Genomic DNA, 6328 nt, shown 5'->3' with positions numbered 1-6328 from the left:
GGGCAACAGTTCGGTGACTATGACTCTGAGCTGCGTGTGATCTCCTTGGAGCCGTCGGACTCGGCTGCCTATCTGCGCCAGCAGCTTGGCACAGCCCTGCAGGGCCACCAGCGTTCTGTGCACAAGCCTCCCTGCTTTGCTCTAACAGTGAGAGAGCGGGCAGGCTTCCACGGAGGTTTCTCTCCTGCAAGGGGAGGTTTTCAGTTGTCTCAAAGACATGTCCTGTCCTGCTGAGCTCAGAGCACCACCCGCTAGCAAAAGCCAGGCTCACAGGCACACAGATGTGGGTGTTTCCACATCTGTCCCCACACTGGGTGTTCCCAGGTCTGTGCCTGCATCACCCTGTGCCTGTCAAGTCCTGGGTGACACCAGGAGTGGCAACTGGCCCTCCATGTGTGCTAGATTCTTTGTATATATTGCATGTTTTAATGCTTTGCAACAGTCAGCCGGGTCAAATAGTCCTATATCCTCTTTGTTGATTGAAAGGGCGTAGAGACACCAGGTCATTTCCCCCGTGTCTCGTGGTCTAGAAGAAGCAGACCTGGGAAGCAAATTTGTCTGTGTTTCTCAAGACTGGGCTTCCCCCATGTGCCCTTCACCCACCAGTAGCCTGGGTGTCGGGGTCAGTAGCCCGAGGCCCCGGGCACCACAGGCCCTCCTGCGGTCCAGCTGGGTGGCAGTGGAAAGTTCGTGCACCATCCATGGCAACTGTGAGGAACATATAATTCCACACTGATTCATCGTCATCTGTACACATTCCTCACGTCTCTTCCCAGTCTGTGACTTACGTTTTCATTTTTACGGTGTGCTTTGCCATATGAGGGTTTAATGTAATGCAACTGAAATGATAGTTTTCTTTGTGTCTCAACTAAAAAACTCTCCCTTCGATGAATGCCTAAAAATATTTTCCTGAATTTATCCCAGTAAAATTAAAATTTTCCTTTGCACGAGAAAGAATAAATGTACCTGGAATATCTTTCCATGGGAGGAATGGAGTAGAGATCTAGGAATAAGAAGAAGGGACATATGTTTGGGGCAGAATAAAAAAAGATTCCAAGCAAGGAAAAGAACACGGCACGCACAAGGAAATGAGTGAACGTGCGTGAGTGTGGCTGCGGCAGAGAGAGCCGGGGGAGACTGTGCAGGGTGATGGTGGAGAGACAGGGGGACGGCAAACATTATAGGGCCTTGTAGGGCTATTGCCTCACAGAAAAAAGACAGCCAGGAGCAGACACCATATGAGTGAAGGTCTATGACTGGATTTGGAGCGTAGTCAAGGGTAAGACCTACTTCCCCAACACCCAAGCTGGAGAAGCACTCCCTCTATGTCCTGTTCTGTCCTGACTCTGCATGGCCAGCAGGCTCCTCTGCTGTGCCACCCTTTGTCTCCTGAGGCAGGGGAGCCCTCCAAAGCCCTTTTCTGGGCACACCAAGCCCTATCCTAAGCCTTTACTTCATGTCAACCTTGACGGATTCCCTCTTGGACCCTATCTCCAGCTTTGGCTTCTCTTGATCACAGATGCCATGGATGCTGGAACTCTCCAGATCCCAAGATAATAAGAACAGGACATAAGGGGACACTGAAATGCTCATGACTGCTGTCCATGGCCATATGTATAGGTGTCGATAGGACCCCAAACCCGGCTAAGCTGATGTAATACCTCACACACAAAGGAGAAATCCCTGATGGGCCTGTGACTTTCTGTCACAGCCAAAATGTTGTCCTCTGGTCTGACACTGTGTTCCTGACCTCTGTGTCCTCTGGCTCCAGCCGGTACCCCATAGTCACCTCCCCTGCATAGAGAGGCCCACAGTAGATGCATAGAGAGACCCACAGTAGACACAGGTGGGCTTGTCCCCAGGCAGGAAGGACATTGCCGCAGAGTGGCCTCTCCTGGACTTCCCAGCATGGGGCATGGGGGTCCAACCTTCTCTTCAGGCCCCTCCCATGGCTCTGCCATGGGAGCTATCACAGCTCTGGATTTGCAGAGCAATTCCGCTCACCCGGCTGCTTTCAGAAAGGGAGGACCGTTTGAAAGGAGACACTCTGATCTGACACCACAGGTCTAGATTCCCAGTCCCATTAGCCTTGGATGAGTCCCTCTACCCCAAGCCACCTTTGTCTCAGCCACGAGGCTTTGTCCTGTACTGTCTGCTCCTGGCTGTCCTTCTGCGTTTCTGTGCCCTCATTTCTGCCTCAGCCACACCGGCCTCCACTCCTCTCATTCCCCACGAGTGTCCTCCTCCTCCCCAACAAAACATAGATCTCCCCTTCACCAGCACCCCGTCAGGGAAGCACTGCTTGCAGGGTTACTGGGTCAACCCCCTTACCCCCAAGTGCTCAAATCTCACAGTATTCAGCTGTCATCATGCACAACCCCGTGTGACTCTTTACTAGAAAGCCTCCCAGTCAGTCTCCAGACTGTAAAGCCCAGTCCTGCGGGGGGTGTTGAGTCTTCCATCCCCATCTGCCAACAGCAGAAGGAAGACCACCCAGGTACCTGGTGAGGCCACATCAGGGGCTCCATTTACAGAAAGAGGCCATGTCTTAGTCCTTGAAGGATTGTGAGAGTCTTTCAGGATGGAAATAATCAAACAAACGTATGCCTAGAATGGCCCAAGGACAGATCGAAACCCAAGTTTCGCCTGAATGATTCACATCAATGCTTTAAAGTCTAATGCAGTTTCATCTCCTGAGGCAGTGAAGACCAGAAATAGACTACTTATTTCAAAGAGTCAAACCTTACAAAGACTAGAAGTCAGAACATCTTCCCTAGGGACAGCGGCGCTTCCCACTCATAGGCCAAGAACTTATTGGAGAACAGGCTGTGACCTGTTGACGAACCTTGGGGTAACCTCACAATCGGTGGGGCTGGGGCTGCGTTGTAATCATGCGGCTGCTTGAATGAGAAACAAAAGGCATCTCCAGCCTGTGAAAATTAACTTATTTTTGCTGAGTTTGGAAATACAGGCACTAGAGGTGTTCCTTCCTTTTCAAGTGAGGGGCGGACTCAAAGCACATTCTGTACTGAGGAGTCAGGCAGGAACTCCCCTTGCCCCAAAGTGTCAGGGACAGAAGCCCTGTTAATTCACAGCACCAGCTAAAAGCAACATCAAAGGTGCAGACCTCACTGCTCACCCGCCTCACCAGGGAGAGGTCTGTCAGGTGCACCGGGAGCTTGTGCTCTTTTATGTGACCATTTCCTCTTGGCATACTAAAGAAAAAGGGGGGCATTTATAATTGTTCCTTGACTCGCACCTCTCTGGACATTGCCCATTTAAGATGCCACACATCCTGCAATTTGATCAAGAGTCTGAACCTAAAGCTGTCATGTGGTTAAGCTATGTTTTGTAGTAAAAAAAAAAAAATCAATAATGTATAAAAGAACATGTTAGGATTGGGTGGTTTAATGGGTTGACTGTCTGCCTTGGGCTCAGGTCATGATCCCAGGGTCTTGGGATCGAGCCCCGAGTTGGCTCCCTGCTCAGCGGGCAGTCTGATTCTCCCTCTCCCTCTGTACTCTCTCTCTCTCTCTCTCTCTCAAATAAATAAATAAAATCTTTAAAAAAAAAAAACATGTTAAACATTAATAATCCTCTCCCCTCTCCAAACACACTTCTGTCCATCCCTGTCTCAGGTAGGTTATCAATATTAACACTCTTGTGTATTTTCTACCAGCTCTCTTCCCCGGACTCATGCACACCTGTCCACCCAAATACACCTGCAAAAACTGGGATGCCCTGTGCACATTAACTGCCGCACACATACTTCTCCCACTTAATCTGCTTTGCATTTTATTTGTCCAGGTTGGTAGATGCAGACCTCACTTGCTCCTATTTGATGCTTCATATTGCACAATGTGGTGACAGGTGCGTTGATACTCCATCATCACTATGTTATTCCTTTCCTGACTGGTCTTCCCCAAAATGACTGGACAGCCTCTTTGTGTTCCTACATTCTCCAGACTCCAGCTCCTTGGGGGATGAGTAGGGCGCTTCCATCACTCACAGTCTTGGAGGTCTGGGAGCTCCAGCCATGCCCCTTTACATGACTAGATGGGTAAGAAGGAAGGGATGGGCACTCCCTACACCCACTTAGGACTATGCAATCTCTCAGTTACTCCTCATAGCACATTGTGAAGTATACAATGTACCACTGTACAGGTAAGGAGGCTCAGTTTCAGAAGGGTTGATGGCCTTGTGCATGGACTCAAAACTAATATATGATGGAGCCAGACTATAAATGCCAGTTTGTTCATGTCTGTGTGGAAGGTGCAGGAAGCAGAAGGTCACTGGGAGGAAGAGGTTGTCAGACCAGACGCCAGAGCTAGAAGGGTCTATGTGTGTCCTGTAACCACTGGAGGTAAAGGTAGTATGACACTGGCCATAGAGACATCCTAGAAGGCAGTTGGTTGGTGGCCTGGCCCCAGAGAGCTGACCTTTGAGAAAATCATTTTGACAAGAGGCAGCAGAGACACAGATGTGAATAAACTGAGGAAGGGGAATCTGTGAGAAGCGATTGTTAAAATGAGGGAAGGGGGAAAGGCAAGGAAATGGTCCCTTCAAGCATGTAAGATGTAGAGGAGAACAATGTTAATTAAAATCCAGGCTCATTCTGATCTGTTTGCCTTTTAAGTGGTTGGAAAATGGGAACATTTATATTGAAGGTGAAGTCAACGTCTTCACTATCCTTTTCCTTGTGACGTTTGATGAGGAAGAGAGAAAGAAAGCTGGAGGTGCCGATGAAGGCCACAGTGGATGTTTGGTGGGACACCCTGATGGATCACTCAGCACTCAGGGAGATTCCCAGGGGCCAGCAGCAGGCCAGTTGTCCTGCATCACAGCTCGGGGGCATTTTATCTTGGTTTGGGAGGATTGGAGTATTTTTCCTTATAGGAGGATGTGGCTGATAAGGCTTTGAAAGTTATGCCAGGAATGCAAAGGAGCAGTCTAGTCTCAATGCAGCCTTTTAGGGGCCCCAAGGGTCAGTTCCCACCCCACCTCCATCTCTACTGCACACCTTCCACCAGGATGATAAGGGTGACATGGTCTGACTCCTTCTCAAAGGGAGGTTTGGAGCATTTATTTATTTTAGAAGTCACTTAGAAACACCAGAGGCACCAAGATAAGGAGCCGGGGACAAAAAGCAGTAGGGAGATTAATGAAGTGATAGAAGAAATTCTGTTTTTCAGCCGCAGAATTAATAGAAGATCCCAGCTTAGATCAGTACCCACCAGAGGCACCGTTTCATCCCTTGTAGCTCTGAACTGTGAATTCAAACAGCTTTGGGGACATAAACGTGACTGCCTCACCCCGCACCCCACGGGTCCTGTGCCCAAAGCACAGATGTGACCAGGCAAACGCTGGGCTGAGGTCGAAATAGGAGCACACGGAGGGAGGTGAACGGTCAGCATTCAATCCCTCAGGGTGGAAGGAGCACTTTGCCCAAAGTCCTATCCCTCCCTGTGGCAGCTGGCATCTAATGACTGGCTGGTATCCCCTTTCCTAGAACACTAATCAATGGGATTCAGAATATGTATTCTTTTATTGGAAAAATGTTTGCTTCATGGTTCCCTCATGAACCTGAGTTCATGCACAGAGTGAGCTTGGCACAGGTGGACATCAGGTCACCCAGAGCTGTGCTGCCCTGGTGGATCCTTGTGCCCAAGGTAGACAGTACTTGGCCTGCTTGGGCCACCTGAGGGCGCTTTGGGTCCACCGAGCGGCCGCTGACGAGCATCTGGGCGACAGGGAGGGTGAAGGAGAAGCAGGCTTGCCTTCCTTGGTCCTGGCATGAAGGAGATTGTCGATCAATCAGCGCTGGTCCATGAAGGGCCGATCACAGTCTCACATTAACTGATGCTCAGGTGTGTTTGCCATGAACTCCACCTTTCTTGCTGCAAAGGCCTTTCTTGGAACAGTGTGAGGAGGCTTCAGTGGGGCAGCCTGAAGTGTGAGGAGGCTTCAGCCAGGGGCAGAGAGAGGAACACAGAGGAAAATAGAGAAGCTGTGGGGGACCCTAGCCCAACCCTACCTGGCCCAACGCTACCTGGCCTAGCTGGCATGGCCAGCCACACCTGCCCAGCAGACAGCTGGACAGAACGGAGGACAGCCTGCAGCAGCTGAGCCTATTCAGGGAGTGCAAGGTGCCTGCAAGAGCCTAAAAGGACAGTGATGTCAGAACACTGACATCACAGGCAAGCCCTCCAAACAGAGATAAGAGAGGAGACCAGAGCCCGGAGTAGGAAGATGCCGGGCCCTGTCCTGCCTGAGTCTGCCTGGGGCACCCAGCTGCTCTGCTGTGTGGCCCTCTGTCTCCTGTGGACAG

Source organism: Vulpes vulpes, chromosome 7, assembly GCF_048418805.1.
Source record: "Vulpes vulpes isolate BD-2025 chromosome 7, VulVul3, whole genome shotgun sequence".
Lineage (NCBI taxonomy): Eukaryota > Metazoa > Chordata > Mammalia > Carnivora > Canidae > Vulpes > Vulpes vulpes.
Note: the sequence above shows the minus strand (reverse complement) of the source record.